Source organism: Patagioenas fasciata, chromosome 4 (assembly GCF_037038585.1).
Source record: "Patagioenas fasciata isolate bPatFas1 chromosome 4, bPatFas1.hap1, whole genome shotgun sequence".
Lineage (NCBI taxonomy): Eukaryota > Metazoa > Chordata > Aves > Columbiformes > Columbidae > Patagioenas > Patagioenas fasciata.
Window position 1 is genome coordinate 10363911 of NC_092523.1, and position 18178 is coordinate 10382088.

Below are 18178 nucleotides of genomic sequence, written 5' to 3' on the forward strand. Positions count from 1 at the left end.
AACTGTTGGAAAACACAGAAGGTAAACCTGTGTTCTGTAACTGTACTCTTGGGTTTTTACTGGTTTGCTTCTTAAGACAAAAAGTACAAACGGGATTTTAAAGTGGATGATGTCTGATTTTTATCTCTATGGAAGATATTAAACAAAAGGGGGAAAGGTATACATCGAGTGTGTCATCTTCTCTGATACGTTTTTTTAGTAATTATTTTTTTTATTCTTTTTACCTCTAGTATAGTAGTTTGAATGTCTTGGTTTAGGGACACTTGAAGCATGTTTCACATTTCAGCCATAGGCCCATAGCCTTTGACATTGCTGTTTCACCAGGTATTATTTGATCGGAAATATGTAATTTTATTGTGCTGTTAGCGATTCTTTAGGTGGAGTTGCCAGAAGAGGGAACTGTATGTAGTCTGGATGTTTGTTTAACCTAAATTTTCCTTCCAGTATGTCTGTGTTACAGAAATCTAGCAATTGACACACCTGCATAGATGCAGAGTGTCAAGAGACATCTACGGGCCGTTCTTTTCTAGCAATTGCTAAAGACAAACCTCTGCCAGCGATGAGCGTTTGGGAGTCTCATGTCAATTCAGTTTTCTTCACCGTTTTTTCTGGAAGCTGAACAGATAAGTAAAACCAATATCTATTTGACAGTACTGTAATACCCATAAGCTGACAATTTCAGATGTTAACTGTCAAGGAACATATGAGAAGGTAAACTTTTTGCTGCAAAAAATGCTTATGTCCAGCCTGCCCTCTATGAAGAGAGGAGGCAGTGGGCAGATGTATTACCTGTGAAGAAAGTGTCACCTAGTATTAAGTGGAAGAATAAATAAAAATCTATACTGATGCACTCACAAATGTTTATGTCACTTATGTTGCATAAACTATCATGCATTCCATACCGTGTATGTCACTCAACCAGCTTATGCAAGCTTGATTGGTTTTTTTCCTGAGGGAAAGATGTCTAGACTTGTTTTCCTACTCTGGTTTGTTTTAAACAGGCTGTTGACTCAAATCGAGGTATTATAATGGTTTGTGCTGGTTTTGAGATGTTTTTTGCATGCAAGCAGAATGATGTTGTCTAAGGTTATTTTACTTGTGACTGAAATACAAGATTTGAATCCAGAGTCTGGAGCAGAAAACCTGGGATGCCAAACTCATCAAATCAGATGAGTGTATTGGTGCCTGCTGTTGCTTCAACACACCTCATGCTGCAGATCATTCATCTGCATCAGCTCATGGGAGAGTGGATCCATATTACCTGAAAACACATAACCAGTAAAGCCCTCTTCCAAAAGCAAAAAAAGGCAGGAATCAAGTCATTCAGAGTCAGATATTTGCACACATCATATATATATACACACACCTGGTCTCATGCACTCTGATTTCAAGACCTTGTACGAGATTTTTGCCTATGTGTTGCTTGGCCATTAAATGGATTCTGTGGTGCTGCTAAGGGCACTTAGTTGAGGTTTTAATAGAAGATAAACTAATGAAAAAAAAATTAAGTTCAGGACAAATCAGAAGTGGCCAGTTTGTGAGAGGTTCTCTGGGGACAATCTAACAGAGTAACAGGGAAAGACAAGTTTTAAGTAACATAATGTCAACCTTTTCACTTATATATGTTGGTTATATCAGGGTGTGAGCTCTTTGCTGTAGTGAGTGAATTCTGGAGGCTGGCAGCAGGACCAGAGCTGTGTTGTCCTGCTGACTCTGAAAGATGTGATTGCTAGAACTGTTTCTGAAAGTGGGAGGGGAAGAGAGTGAATTGTTTTTACTCCTGCTTTCTATAACAGTCTGCAGATTAAGTCTTTGTCTTCTAGTTAACAAGTAAACAAACTTTTCCATTTGAAGAGAGTAATGAAAATGCAGTTTACTGCCATTTATCTTATATGGGGCTTCTACTTATTCTTTCCTGTGCCATCAGTCTGTCTTAAAAGCTTTAAAAGGTAATGTCTGTTTACCACCTAGACTCAGAGTGCATGTCTGAAAAGTCCATTTAAAGAATTAATGAACCTTTTCAGTAATGTAGCTGTGGTGAACGTCACTTGCCTGAGCCATTTTGTGGTCTATAGGGAAATATTTTCAGTCATTCATTCTCCCCAGCTGCCTCCGAGCCTTTGTGTCATTTACATTGGTCACACTGTACGTATTCCACCAGGTGGGGAAATTTTCTGAAGGCTGTCTTGCAGAAAATCCTATCCTTTCTGTATCATGAGTTGGGCTCTTTGACTCAAGAGGCATGAAATTGTGTATTGACTGCCCTTTTTTATTAAAAAATAATTCTAGGACTGCCTGTGGTCTTCAAGAGTAATTGTGGCAGGAGCTGGTATGATGTTGGTGCAGATAAACTGAGTGGGAAAGAACAGAATTGTAAGGCCAAAGGCTTATTTCTTTTATGTGATGTGTTACTCCTGTTTCATACTATGGGGCTTTTGTTTAACGCCTAGAAGAGCAGTTCATTGAGCAACCTGCCAGAGAAAGTTGTGAGTACATCCCTCAACCTCTCTGTGCTGTGCTTTGCTGCTTTCTAAAGTGGTGCAAAGACATAATCGGTAGTTGAGTGCTGGTGAAATAGTCATGTAAATCCACATGTAAAGTAATGAGAGGTTTCAGATGTTTCTGAAATTCTCTGAGTTACAGCTGGGGATTTAATGTGAGATAGTGAGGTGAACAAGTGGAAATGCAAGAATTAAGCAGGTTGGTGTAATGATTATGTGGTGTGAGAAATAACTACCTTGCCACATCAGAACTGTTGGTCTCTTCCAAAATATTTCTTCATTTCAGTTCATTCACAGACCACCAGTTGTGATCATTATGGTAACTGCTCTTCCGAAATCCGTTTTTAACCCATCTTAACAATTGGGCAATCCAAAGTGGTCTCATCTGAGTTACTGGAGAGAGTTGGCTCCTTCTCATGTGGTCTGGACTTTGTCTCTTGCTCTTGTCAGTGTTAGCCAGTGTAGCCTGATTGTTTTTCTCTTTCTTCATGCAGATGCCTTTTTTGGACACTAATCTACACTTGTGCAATACGAACGTTATCTCCACACATCTCAGAATATCTCAGGCGTAGGAGTCGCGGCTTGAATGGATTAGACTTTGGCAGAGACAGACTTTGGCAATGCCTTGAGCTAAGACGTGGTTATCTGTGTGGTGCGTGCAAGTAGACTAAACATGGAAGAGAATTCTTAAATTTTGAAGTCACAACCCATACAAAGGTATGTTTGTCCTTGGGTCGGAATCCTTTAAATCATGTGATGTATGGACAGATAAGGTCTGGCATGACCTGCTGCCAACTCCCTTTTCTTGTACCTGCAATATGCCAGCATCACATGGTGTAATGTTGTGGGAGAAGCACTTATTAAAAACAGCTGGAACCCAAGTACAGCTGTAGATCACAATCTCCAGGCTGGCTGGCTGATTTTGGTTACTACCCATTTTTGTTGGTGTTTTGTTGGTTGGTTTAAAAAAATAAAAACAACACACAAAAAAACCCCCACTACTTACGTATTTAAACTGGGACATTATCATCTATACTCTGGATTTTGTTTTGATGCCAATTGACACTTTGTAATGTTGCTGCTGGCAACTTAAGCAAACTCAAACTTGCAGTAAGACAGAATCACCCAAACAAAAGTGGCCCAATGAGGAAACAGCACAGCTGGTTGAGAAATTGTGGAAGTGATAGTGTTTTGAAATTACTAGGATAAAAAAAAAAGTCAATTCTGTTTGGGTATAGCCTGGAATGCATTCTGTGCATTACACTGCAGGAGATAACGCAGTATAAGTATGAAAAATAAGCATGTTGCTTGCTTCAGTTAAATGTGTTAACGTGGATGCCCTGTTTTAATGTGTAGTGATCTTAAAGATAATGTTTTAATGTGGAAGGCTTAAGTGTTGCACAGAGATGACTTCTTAAAATCCTACTTCCTCTTTATTTTTTGGTGGTGGTGCGAGGGTGGTGTAACATTTTTATAGGCCTGAACTTCATAAGAAGTGTGATTGCATGGCCATTCTGAGCAAGTGCCTCTGCAAAGCTTCCGTCATTGGATGATAACAGAATTGTATCACAAAAATCAGGTAGCTGTGGGTAAATGAAGAAGGGAAAAATAGCTATTTTAAATTACTTTTTTTAAAAAATAGGGTTTTTTTTTCCTTCATCCTAAGGTCTTTAGCAATTCCTTTTTGCGGTTTAACTTGATTTGTAAAGCTTGTAAAAAAAGATTGGTGTAAATTTTTAGTGCAAACGTCTGTGTCCTACAACTCTTTGAAAATGTTATTTCATTTTGGTAAAGGACTCTGATTTAATCCACTTAATTTCTTAAATAGCTCTTGCGTTGACCTGCTGACAGAGTTTGTGGTTTATTGTTGTCCATGGAGTTCAGTAGCTCATCACTGCCCTGAGAACTGGTCTTTCCTTAGGTGGATTATTGATGAATATCTAAACTGTGGTGAAGTTGTCCCCATGCTGACACTGGTGTACAACTGGAATAGATGAGGCAGGGACGGCAGGAGACAGCTGCGACTTTACTCCATTTTACAGAAGAAGCATCAGCGCTGGGATGGAGCCACTTTGCCTCAGCTACGGTGCAGGTCTGAAACAAGAGTTGGAAACTGAACCCTGTCTGTGACTGACCTGAAAGCCTGACATATGTCACGAGAATTGTACAAGAACTATCACTGGATACAAAAGAGAAGCACTGTGAAGCATTAGCCCCTTGCTCCTTGGTGATGTTTTTTTTTTTTGCACTAGATGTTCTGTTCCTCATGTGCTCACTCACCGCCTCCCAGACCATGTCATCGATCCTTCCTGCTCTGACAGACCTTGGGATTGAGGTTCCCTGGGAATACCCGAGGAGCAATTGGGTTGTGTGAGTGGTGATGTGCTCCCGAGGCTTTTTGACAACAGAACTTAATAATTAATACTGTGGAGTGTAGTTTATTCACTTAAACTGTTATCTCATGCATGCCTGAAATGCCACCATCACCCTGTAGTGTTTGTTGTTGCGTATGGACAGCTGTGTGTCCAAAAAGGGATGGAGTGCCCTGTGCTGCAGTCAGACCATGCTGTGAGTGAGGTCAGTGGGCTCAGAATGAAGTCAAACTCCTGGTTGTTCTCTAAACAGCATTGCATGGGAGAAAGTGGAGGGGTCTGCTGTGTGTTTCTTAGATCATTCATTCCTGGTGCAGTAGCAGCATGTCCTGTGCTGGAGGAGGCCGTCCCTGGATGGACAGGAGCTGTGGATTTCCTGATGTGGTGTAATCTCTTGTGATACATTCTCATCAGGAAGCGTGTACCTCACAGCTGTGGCCAGATGGCAATCCAGACCCATAGTGCTCAGTTTTCTGTGGGCTGGTTTCACCTCTTGCTTTAAGTAAATTTGTCTTTCATCATACCGTATCAGGCTATCAGGTTAATCTGGTTGCTGTTTTCCATCACACGTGACCATGTTTCCTTGTCGGAGTAGGAACTCTGAAATGACCCTGAAACCAAGTATCACTTTTGTACTTTTGGAAGACGGCTTAGTCACTATTAAATACTTCTTTTATACCCTTGAAGGGTACTTGGTCTTTAGAGCATGGAACAGGTGTATGGGAGAGTGTTCATCTGAAAGGTGTTGTGCAGAAGTTTAGCAGCAACTATCAAGTGAGGTGATGGAAACATTAAATGCTAATTAATGGTGTACATTAGATTCTGAGATCAGTATCATGTGGACTGGCTACCTGCCACAGTATCGCCATCCTATATATGAGGAAGTTAATCAGCTCACATGTAATGCTTAAGAAACTCTAAAGGAACAGGACTTCATGTATCATGGAATCACGGACTGGTTGGGGTTGGAAGGGGCTTCTGGAGATCATCCAGTCCAACCCACCTGCTAAAGCAGGTTCACCAGAGCAGATCGCACAGGAAGGTGTCCAGGCGGGTTTGAATGTCTGCAGAGAAGGAGACTCCACAACCTCTCTGGGCAGCCTGGTCCAGGGCTCTGGAACCTCACAGTCAAGAAGTTTCTCCTCATATTCAGATGGAACCTCCTGTGCTTCAGTCTGTGCCCATTGCCCCCCCATTCTATCGTTGGGCACCACTGAAAGGAGTCTGGTCCATCCTTTTGACACCCACCCTTGAGATATTTATGAACAATGATGAGATCCCCTCTCAGGTTCTCTTCTCCAGACTGAACAGACCCAGCGCGCTCAGTCTCTCCTCATAAGAAAGATGCTCCAGACCCCTCATAATCTTTGTAGCTCTGTGCTAGACTCCCTTCAGTAATTCCTTGTCCTTCTTAAACTGGGAGCCCAGAACTGGAAACAGTACTGGAGGGTGTTGGTCTCTTCTCTCAAGTAACAAGTGATAGGATGAGAGGAAATGGCCGCAAGTTGCACCATGGGAGGTTTAGATTGGATATTAGGAAAAAATTCTTCACGGAAAGGGTTGTCAGGCACTGGAACAGGCTGCCCAGGGCAGTGGTGGAGTCACCACCCCTGGAGGGGTTTAAAAGGCATTTAGAAGAGGTTCTTAGGGACATGGTTTAGTGCCAGAGTTAGGTTATGGTTGGACTCAATGATCCTGAGGGTCTCTTCCAGCTGAAATGATTCTATGATTCTACCCCAAATGCAGCCTCACCAGGGCAGAGTAGAGGGGGAGGAGAACCTCCCTTGACCTGACAGTTTTCCTAATTTACCCCAGGTACCATTGGCCTGCTTGGCCACAAGGGCACATTGTTGACTAATGGTCAACCTGTTGTTGACTGGAACTCCCAAGTCCTTCTCCACAATGCTGCTTTCCAGCAAATCCACCCCTAACCTGTATTGGTGCCTGGGGTTGTTCCTCCCCAGGTGCAGGACCCTACACTTGCCTTTGTTGAATTTCATCAGGCTCTTCTCTGCCTGGTCCCCCAGCCTGTCCATGTTTCACTGAATGGCAGCACAGCCTTCTGGTGTAGTTCAGCTATGGTATAGATATGATCTCCAGCAGTGATTGTGTACAGTGTTGAATGTCAATGGTTTCTACCCACTAGAAATGAGTTTCCAGGAAAGCATGTGACTTATTTTGTTCACCTTACTTTTGCTAATAGAAAGAAACTGAGAGATTTCATGAGTGGCAGCAAGTTTTGCATTGAGTGAGGATCCTTGTCTGGTAGCAGATGTACTCATTTGCATGGGAGTTAGCTAATTGCCAATGATCAGCTCAGAATGGGTTCATCTATTTCAGCTGCTAAATCTGCAGTTTCCCTCTGAGAAGTTCAGAGAGAGTTGAAATCATCTTCTGCTGTGCAAGCACAGGGGCAGGAGAGCAGGTGTATGCAAAGAGCTTGGCCAAGTGTGCTTAAGCATCTTGGTCTCGTGGGATAGCGCTATTCCAACATAATGAAAAGTTGTCTATTTAAGCTTTTTATTGAGAGTTCCCTGTGAAATTTGCCACTTAGTTTTCCAGTGTTTTGGTCCTCAGGTGGGAAAATAACCTTCTTTTAACCAGCAAGACAGGATGCTGGTTGCGAGATTTCTCTAAGGCACGTGTGATGCTTTTAGATCACTTAAGGGTTGCCATAATCAGTGCAGAAAATTAAAACCTATCAGTTGCTGTGTTTCAGCCAAAGCGGACTTGCCAGGATAGCAAAAGCTGTAACTTTTTTAATGAAGTGAGACCTGAAGGTTAACCTGAAAGGTTTAGGTGCCTTTTCAGGAAGATGTTGACTTAGGTGCAGTTTGGTTTGCCTTTTTTGTCTGTGTAACCAAGGCAGAAGCTTGGTTACGTTGGAAACCTGGCTTTCAAAATACAGCGGATCTGCATTTCACCTGTTGGGAACACAAAAATCATGTGGATCCTGTGTTTTTGGAGTGAGGAGGTTATGTCCTGCTTTTTCTCCATTGCTGAAATACTTCTGCTCCCTTTTATAGGGGCGTTCTGGCTCCTTGGAGTAGCTGCTCTGGCCATAGTGGTGTGGCCAGTACAGAAGTTATTGTGCTTCATGGACAAGTGAGCTTCCTGTTTATGTTCAGTCATCTTCCCCTGCTGTTTTCCATTGCCAACACTAGATGCTTTTTCATATTTAGGGATCAGCATCAGGAATGTCTTAAATTTTATCCAAATTGTAAATAATTTTGAGTTGTGTTTTGCCCCATGCGTGGTGTCTCAGTGGACATACCTCAAAGGACAGATGAGTTCTTTGAGCAGAACTCAGCAGCTGCGCTTTCAAGGGGGAGGGGGAAAGTGGTGAATTTTCATGTCTCTGAGCTTTCTGTGTGTATTGGTGAAAGTAATCTCATGGCTTCAAAGCAAGTTCTGGAAAAACAGTGGGGACTAACCCATGCATTTCAAGAATTTGCAGGTGAAACCACATTGCTATTCCAAATTTTCCTTTTTCTTTGTGGTCTGGCCTTATGATTAAAACCTCCCCTGTCTTTTTCTGCTTCTTTCTCCTTATATGGTTCCTCACCCAGCCCTATAACAGTGGTAGAGCAAAGATTCCATGTATTCTGGGCTGCTGCTAGGACCTTTGTGGTACTTTCAGATCTCTCAAACTGTTCAATGCTTCTTCTAGTAAGCTGGGTGTGACCTCAGTTCCCAAGGAACTGAAGAATGGGGGAGATGAGAAGGGGATCCAGCTCTCATGTTCCTAGGTACTACAATAAGCAGCGTTTAATGGATTTGTACTCATACAACGTATTTCAAATGTTGAACAATGGGTGGTGAAGCAGCTGGTGCAGTATGTGACAATAATGGTGTGGGCACTGCAGTGGGTGTGATTGTTCGTGGTAGAATGGTGTGATATGTGGCATGTGGTGTTGATATGTTTGTTAATATTGTCCCAGGCTGGTTTTGTTGATGAGGAGCCTTGTTTCATTTTGGCTACATCATGGTTGTCTCAGGCCTTTCCCTTTTTAACCTACTCACTCTATAAGTTACATTAAGGAAATAATAAATAAATGGCAATGGGCTTTCCCTAGCTGAAAATAGCTGTTGACCTTAGACTACCATAAGCTACATCTGCAAAAAGCCCCTGCTGATTTTCCTGGTGGGCTTGAGGAAACCTCTGAGCAGCTCTTTGTGAGTTCATACTTACAGAGGAGTAGCGAGGATGGTGTGAATGTTCTGTGTTTTGCTGCAGGAGCTGGCAATGGCTTGAATGAGTGGACTTCCTGATTCAGAGGTAAAGAATGAATGGTCTCTCCTTGTAGTCTCAATTTTATTATTGTAAAAGGTGCTTCAGCAGCTCGGTGGTGTCTGCAGCCCCACGCAAGTGATGCCGAGACAGTTGTTTCCACTGCTTGAGAAAAAGTCCATCTGACGCACCAATGGGAAGTCGACACTTTCGGTTCATTAAAGTGAGTGTCTGTGAGTGGATTGTGCTCAGCTGAGGATGTCTCAACCTCTAAGATGGGTCTGAAAAAGGCTTGAACTTTAAAAGCTTTCATTATCTAAAGGCACAGGCTTTAACAGCTCAGCTCCTTCCTGCTGTAGCACTGGGACCAAGTGTGTAGTTGCTATTTCATTGCTCCAGCAGCCTTGCTTTATTGCTTGACCTTGCTTTATTTAAAAATAATAATTTGAAACGCTGCTTTCTGTGTTTGCAAAATAATGGTGAATTTAGAACACATAAAAGAAAGCTACCTGGCTGTGGAGGGACCTTTAGAGACAACTGATGATATTTCATGTTTTACTCATTTTCCTTATATTTGTCTGGTTTGTTCTCTTTGCAGAGCTAGTACCTCTGCCTGTATTTGCAGACTAGCTCCTTCAAATTGGTTATTACTGTGATCCAAGTGGTTCTGGAAGGTGCCCCTGTATGGGCTTTTCTTCCCTGTTTTACTCTGACGGTTACTTTGACACTAGTGACCTCTGGGAAAGGTTTCTTAATACATTAGCAATTGCATCCTACAGACCAGACTTAAAGGGAGCTCAGGTACTCTTGGAGTGGTCAGCAAACACAAAGAGCCGGATAGGATGTGTTCCATGTGGGAGCTGGTATTGCCTTTTCCATCCTATACGAGTTTACTATACTGCTGAAGCAATGGACACGCTCAAGGGCTTGGGGGCTTTTTAATATTGGAGTATTATAGGATTAAATATTCAGCCACCAAAATCTCAGATGCCAACCCCTTGGTAATAGGAGGAAGCAATTACGTTAATAGCTTTTCTGATACGGTTTAGAGGGCAGCACTATGTTTGGCCTCATCTTGTCACCTGAGGTGTCTGAAAACTCTAGGGATCAGCATCTGACAGTATAGTGTATATGGATAGGAACTGTTAGTGAACCTGAAATGACCATTTCTAGCATGCATTGTGATGTTTTGTCTCCGATATTTAAATATAGCAGCTTCTCAGCTTTGTCACAGCTGTGGTGAAGATGACAGGCTGAGATGACACTTCTACCTTGATATTTTTTCTTTAGATAGCAAGAATTTGTGGTGATCCCAGGGAATTTACAATCAAGACTAGTTCAGATTAGAAGGGACCTTTGCAGGTCATCTAGTTCAGCCTCCTGCTGTCGTTTGTGATGTCTAATTTACTGGAGTGGTCCCTAATCCACTTGTTCTACTCTGGATCATGCTTCACTTGCACAGACTCTGCTACTACCTTCAGGGAGGCCTGAGAGCAGACCTTCCTGGTAAAGCAGACATTCCATACCTGGGCCATTTTTTGTGCCCTTTATCCACAGACCAACATTTCTCCTGCTGCTGAGATGCTTCTTGTTGCCTTCTGCGCCCTGTCCATGTTTAAATTCCAGCCAAGCTTTTACTTTCCCATCCTCCTACATGCTCAGGCGTTGACTCCATATTCCTTCTAAGCAGCCTGTCCCCACTTCCACCTCCCATGCACTTCCTTTTAGTGTTTGAGCTCAGTCAGGAGTTCCCCGTGGGGCAGAGCTGGTCCCCTGCTATGTTTGCTTGGCTTCTGTCACATCAGAATGGGCTGTTCTGCTTTGAGTGGTTGTTCTTGTAGATCATCCGGCTCTCCTAGACCCCTTAGCCTCAGCCTCCGATGGGATCCTGCCTACCAGTTCCCTCAACAAGCCTAGATCTGCTCTTTTTTACAATGAGGGTGGTGAAACACTGGCCCAGGTTGCCCAGAGAGGTGGTGGATGCCCCATCCCTGGAGACACCCCAGGCCAGGCCGGACAGGGCTCTGAGAACCTGATCTGGTGAAGATGTCCCTGCTCATGGCAGGGGTGGCACTGGATGGGCTTTGAAGGTCCCTTCCAACCCAGCCTGTTCTATGATTCTGAAGTTGAAGATCTCAGTTCTGTTACCTACCTCTGTCACTTCTTTCAGGATCTTATATCACCATCTTATGATTGCTACAGCCAAGGCTGTGATCAGCCTTCCCAGCTTTAACTGGTTCATCTTGATTAATGAGTAGCAGGTTGAGCAGATTGCCTCTCCTAATTGACTTGTCTATCAGTCTTTTCAAGAAGCTGTCCTCCAGGATTGCTTTCTTGTGTTGCTTGCACCCTTCCTGGTTGCCTTCCCAACAGATACTGGGGTGGTGAAAACCCCCAGGGAGAAACAGGGCCTGCAAGCAGAAGGCTTCTCCCAGCTGATTACCATTGATTCAATCCACTTTAGTCTTGGTTTTGGTGGTCTGTAGCAGATCCTCATCACCCTATTATGCTCGTTGGCCTTCTGTCCTCTGGACCCATAAGCTTTTGCCCAGTCTCTCACCAGTTGCTTTGCAGAGCTCTGCATGTTCAGGTCACTTCTTCGCATAGAGCACATCCCTGGCCTATCAGTTTTCTCTGTTTTTTTCCTTCCTGAAGAGCCATCATCCATCACAGCACTGCAGTTGTGTAAACTATCCCACCACATCACTACTCCTGGAGATACCACAGCTTTCTCTGCACATGGACTTCCATTTCTTCTGTTTTGCAGCATTAGTTTGTGTAGAGGCCCTTCAGAGAAGGCTCCCTGTGACCCACCTTGAGAGTGGGAGCATATTGGGAAAAGATTAGGGACGTTGGCCACTATTTGTTTCTTAGTGTTACGTTTCCACAGAACTGGTTTTGGTGTCACAGGAAAGGAGCTGCTCCACTTGTTGAGCAAATGTCAGGAATGTTTCTCCCAGGTACTGTTGTATCCTGGGACAAGACTTTTTGTAACCCCTTTCTAGGCCCCAGTGAGTGAGCACAGACATTTGTAACCTGGCTCTTGCATATGCAGCTTCTACAACATAGGGTGGGTTTGTGTACCTGTAGAATGGTGCTGGTCTGCCACTTATGGATTGGTCACTCTTTAGGACAGTTTGCAATGTATTCTGTTTCTAACTTCTGTTCAGCTTTCTTCAAGCAAATTTTGCTTTTCTTCAGAATTTTTCCATATAGTGGACTCTGACTGTCCCACGGTGGATTTGAGAATTAGTCCCTAAAGAGGAAGACCAGAGGAAAACATTTTCTTCCTCTCTCCAGTGTAAGGGAGCAGAATCAGCTGGCGCCAGTCCCATACTTCTTCCTCCTCTTCTCAGAAGCTGCAAGGCTGCAGTTCCCTCCTCCCACATCCTCATCTACTCAGATGCATGCAGCTATTGATGATAAGTTTGTTTGGTGTTTTTTTTTCATGTCCAGGGTTGTTCAGGTGAATTCCACCCGGGCTGTGATAGCTCCTAAACCATGCTGTCGCTACCTGAAGAGGAACCGTCCTAGAACAATCACCAGGAGCTCAGTGCACACTTCCCCTGAGCACTTCTCCACAGCTGTGGAAGTTACAGTGTGCTCAATGGCTGTAGTATCTTAGTAACTTCTCTTTGGTCTTTCTCTTTGATGGGTTCTGTTGTATGTAGTTTGAGAAACTCTTTTAAAAGAGAAACAAGCCAGTCATTGAGGTGTCACGTGTCTGTCCATCCGCTCCCCCAAAAAATTCTGTCCTCTGTCAAATGGGTTTCTCTTATGCTGGTTAAAACTCAAGAGATGTCTCCATGTTCTGTAACATATTTTGAACTCTGTGGTTTTCTGGCACAGTAATTGTCTTATGTTGTCACACCTGTAGCTGTGCTGTGCTCCCTGTGCTATACAACTGCTGTGACCAGATGGCTCAGTTTTATGTTCTCCTTTACTGTACCTGCCCATAGCCAGGACAGTGTGTCCTGCAAGGCTTGTCTGTGGTGAAAACATTGTGGCAAAGTAAACCAGAGACTGATGGCAGCTGTAAACCTTGGGTTGGAGTGCCGTGCTGTGCCATGTTATTGCATGCAGCCTGTCACTAGACAGGTGTGCAGGTGGAAACAGCCTGTTATTAGTGGACACCTTTTCAAGGAGGAGTAGACCTTTTCACATGCTTTGACAGTACAAGAATATCTTACTGTAACTTCCTCAGCTTACCACTTATCTGAGGGCAGGTATGTTTTCATGAAATCACAGTGGTATGTTTTTCTTGTTTCTATTGTTAAAGATTACCAGAGGAGCGTTTTGGGTAACTTCATTTTCTGATCTGTAGTATGATGACCACTCTGTCCTTATTCACTTCTCCCATGTTCCATACAGGCACTGAGACTTCACATGCAAACAGTTGTTGTTTCCTTTCCTCTTCTTTGATTAATGCCTTTTCATCTGTTTTATCAAACTTCTAGATTTTCCACACTTGTAGGCTTCTTAAAATATAATAAATCTTCATGTACATTAATGGTTACTATATTGCAGTAACAGGGAATTTGGTCCAAAGTAACTTCTAATACCAAGATCTGACAAAGCAAGCTCTGGCTCCATTGATTCTCAAGTGCATGTTTACCCTTCCGCACCCACTGCTGCATTGAGCTCTATCCCCCTCCAGTGCCAAGCCAGCTTCACCCTCCCAGCCACCCTGTGGTTTCTGAGCCACTGGTGCATCAGCTGCACATCTCTGTGCTGGTGCGTCTGTGTCTGTGGAGAGTCATGGAATCATAGAACCATTTTGGTTGGAAGAGACCCTCGAGATCATAAAGTCCAACCATAACCTAACTCTGGCAATAAACTATGTCCCTAAAAACCTCGTTTAAACACCTTTGAAACCCCTCCAGGGATGGTGACTCCACCGCTGCCCTGGGCAGCCTGTTCTAATGCATGACAACCCTTTCCATGAAGAATTGTTTTCTAATGTCCAGTCTAAACCTCTCTTGGCACAACTTGAGGCCATTTCCTCTCATCCTATCACTTGTTACTTGGGAGAAGAGACCAACCCCTTCCAGGCTACAACCTCCTTTCAGGCAGTTGCAGACAGCGATAAGGTCTCCCCTCAGCCTCCTTTTCTCCAGGCTGAACAGCCCCAGTTCCCTCAGCCCTCAGAGGAGCACATAGGAAGGGTGTTGCTTCTTAGCGCTCTGCTACTTTGTCCTGTCTTGTGACCCCTCCTTTGGGGAGAGGGGACACAGCTGCCAGAGCGTATCTGCACCATGGACAGTAGACCTGAGCCCCAGGGGAAGGCTGAAGGAATGAGGAGGCAGCCCAGACTCCAGATGGTCTCTGCTGCAGGCACAGTGTGCCTGAGCTTCAGCCTTGGTTCAGCTCATCCTCAGCTGAAGCAAATACAGAGCTCCTGTATTTGAGGAGATGAAAGACGGGGAGTACCAGCTAAGGAGGAAGAATTTTTATTAGGATTTCTCATTTCTCTGCACCATGGCTCATGCCTCAGCATAGAGAATGCCTAGTTTGCCAGCAGTCTTGTCCCCGGCTAATTCCACTTGTCCTTTCAATGAAGCAAGAGTCTCCTGGTGATGATGTAGTTGTAAATATGCAGCCGTGAAGCATATGTGAAGGAGATGGACTGATGCTTTGCTACAGAGAGTAATTTCTCAACTTTGACTATGTATACTTGCAACCCTGATAACTTTTCACTGCAGTTCATGCTAGTAAACAACTCCCAAAAAAAAGGTGCTCTGATAAGATTATTTTGCACTTTTCATATACATGTTCATGCTGAGGGCATGCATTACATTCGTAAGGTCAACAGGAGGGTAAACTGCAGAGTGAGGTGACTCACTGAAAGCAATACAGTAAGTCACTGTCAGAGCATGGAGCATCCCTGAAGGAGAAGATCGGGTTCGAGATCATCTAAGGAACCTGAAAGTGCCCAGGTCTATGGGACCTGGTGAGATGCATCCAAGAGTCCTGTGGGAATGGACAGATGAAGTTGTTAAGCCACTGTCAGTCATATTTGAGAAGTCATGGCAGTCTGAAGTTCCCAGTGACTGGAAGAGAGGAAACATAAACCCCCTTTTTTAAAAGGGAAACAAGGGAGGCCCAGGGCACTGCAGGCCAGTTAGTCTCATCTCTGTGCCTGGCAAGATTGTGTAGTGGATCCTCCTGGAAACTACACTGAGGTACATGGCAAATAAGGAGATGGTTGGTGACAGCCAACATGGCTTCACGAAGGGCAAATCTTGCCTGAAAAATTCGGTGGCCTTCTGCACAGCTGGGTGACAGGGCTGGTAGATAAGGGAAGAGCAACTGACATCATCTACCTGGACTTGTGCAAAGCATTTGATACTGTCCTGCATTCCATCCTTGTCTCTAAATTGGAGATAAATGGATTTGACAGATGGACCATTCAGTAGGAATTAGCGGGATGATCTCACTCAGAGAGTTGTGGTCAATAGCTCAGTGTCAAAGTGGAGACCAATGACAAGTGGGTTCACTTGGGCTTTGGTACTGGGACCAGTATTTTTTAACTTGTTTGTCAGTGACATGGACAGTGGTGCTGAATCCATCCTTGGCAAGGTTGCCAATGACACCAATGTGGCGTGGTTGACACACTGAAGGGAAGGGTCCCCATCTAGAGGGACCTTGACAGGCTTGAGAGGTAGACCCATGTGAACCTCGTGAAATTCAACAAGGCCAAGGTCCTGCACACAGGTCAGGGCAGTCGCAAGCACAGATACAGGCTGGGTGGAGAATGGATTGAGAGCAGCCCTGAGGAGAAGAACTTGGGGGTGTTGGTTCAACATGACCTAGTAATGTGCACCTGCAGCCCAGAAAGCCAACTCTATCTTGGGCTGCATCAAAAGAAGTGTGAGCAGCAGGTCGAAGGAGGTGATTGCACCCCTCTGCTCTGCTCTCATGAGACCCCAGCTGCAGTACTGTGTCCAGCTCTGGGGCCTCCAGCATAAGAAGGACATGGACCTGTTGGAGTGGGTCCAGAGGAGGCCACAGAGATGATCAGGGGCTGGAGCACCTCTCCTTTGAAGACAGGCTGAGAGAGTTGGGGTTGTCCAGCCTGCAGAAGAGAAGGCTCTAGGGAGACCTTACAGCAGCCTTCAGTACCTCAGGGGGACCTACCAGAAAGTGGAGAAAGACAAAGGGTAATGGCTTTGAATGGAGAGTAGATTTTGATTGGATATTAAGGAAGAAATTCCTCACTCTGAGGGTGGTGAGATACTGGAACAGGTTGCTCAGAGAAGCTGTGGATGCCCCATCCCTGGAAGTGTTCAAGGCCAGGCTGGATGGGACTTTGAGCAACCTAGTCTAGTAGAAGGTGTCCCCACCCATGGCAGGGAGGTTGGAACTAGACGATCTTTAATGTTCCTTACAGCCCAAACCATTCTATCATTCAATGATCCCTACCTGGTCCATGGGATCCTCTTCATGTTCAAACAGGTGACCCATTTAAATACAGACTAAATAATTTTGTAGTGATTGTGAAACACAGCAGTTGCTCCTGCATCAAGCTGGCAGCTTCTGTGTGTGTTAGTGTGGGCTGATCATTATTCCTGGGAAGGATTTCCCTGTTATGAGAAGAAAAGGTACTTTTCCGTTTTTCTTCCTGTAGCTTTACTGTTTCTTTTAGAAAAAAAAATATTTTTTTTTTACTTTTCTCACTTATATTGTGAAAAATGATACAATGAGGAAAAGCTTTCTCATAATTTCCTGCAAAGCACTGTTTTGCCTTGGTCAGATGAAGGTCTTCCAATCAACTGATGTATGTCTGTTTTTAGTGTGAGATCCTGCTTTAGTCCTTAACAGAGCAATCACAATTTGAAGCTTGTTGTGTGCCCGTGGTTTCAAGCACTGCAAGTGTAATGTAAAGCTGGACTTCAGCCTAATGAACGCAGTGTTCTGTGCTTTTTTTACTGCTAGAAAATGAATTTGAGCCATGAGAAACAGAAGGGAAGACCAGTTCGTTGTTATTTGCAAGCCATTAATCTGATATAAATGCTTTACCTCTTCTAGCTGATCTTTTTTTGAAATGTTGCCTAGTTTTAGGTGTCAAAACCAAATGAAGCAAACGAGCCACATTCCCACATTATTTCTGTGAGCTACATGTTTCTCAATGAGCTTTTGAGCCGGAGCAAACCCAGACTCCTCTGCCAGGCAGCGTTGAGGCTGAACTCCATTCCTGACCAGGAGGCTTCCAAACCCTTGTGGTGAAGGCTAATGATACACAAATTTCCACATCTCGTTTGTCTTCCCTGCTACGCAGAAGACCTGCTTAAAATATCACCATCCCTCAACCACAGTCTGTTTGCGGTGGCTTAACCTCACAGTAGCTCCAGCCAGCTTGGTAATTCCAGCTCACCGTTCACGCGTGGCTTGCTCATCGCCACAGGGGCATTCCCACGCGGGGCTCCGGCGCTGACAGCGGGTGTCTGTCTGTGTTCCTGTCTAGAAGGATCTTCGGCTGTGGGTGCAGTCCCGGCTCCATGAAGCTGCTGATGAAATTCCCGATAACTTCGGTAGGGTTTGGCATTCCCCAGTCGTTCTTTCCTTCATGCCCACGTTCCCTCGACGTGTGTTCAGCTCTGGTTTCATGCTCGGCTCTTCTCTAGCCTTTCCTCCTCCACTCTTGTCTCCTTAAAAGATGATAGAGGCACAGAATTAGTGCTTTCTGCAGTCTTCAGAGGGGTTATTTTGTGGTTTCCTGGAGAGTCTAAGCTTGCAGCTAGCTTGCTTGTCAGTCCTTTTTGGTTTTTTTCCCTCTCTCTCTTTTGAAACATACATGCTGCAGGCCCAGCCTCACAGGAAGCCATCTTTAACCAAACCACAGCAACAGAATTATCATCTTTACCCCCTCCCCAAAACTGTCTGGCAGCTCGCATGTGTCACGGTGTCACAGCCCGGAGAACCTGGGTGCTGTGCAGTGGGAAGGAATGCACAGGCTGGGCAGGAAACCCCGCGACGCTCTGCTGTCTCTGCCTCAAAGGGCCGGCGCTCCTGGGGCTCAGATTGATTCCTCTCAGGGCTTTGTGGTGGGGGTTTTGCTGCAGTGAGGGCAGGGG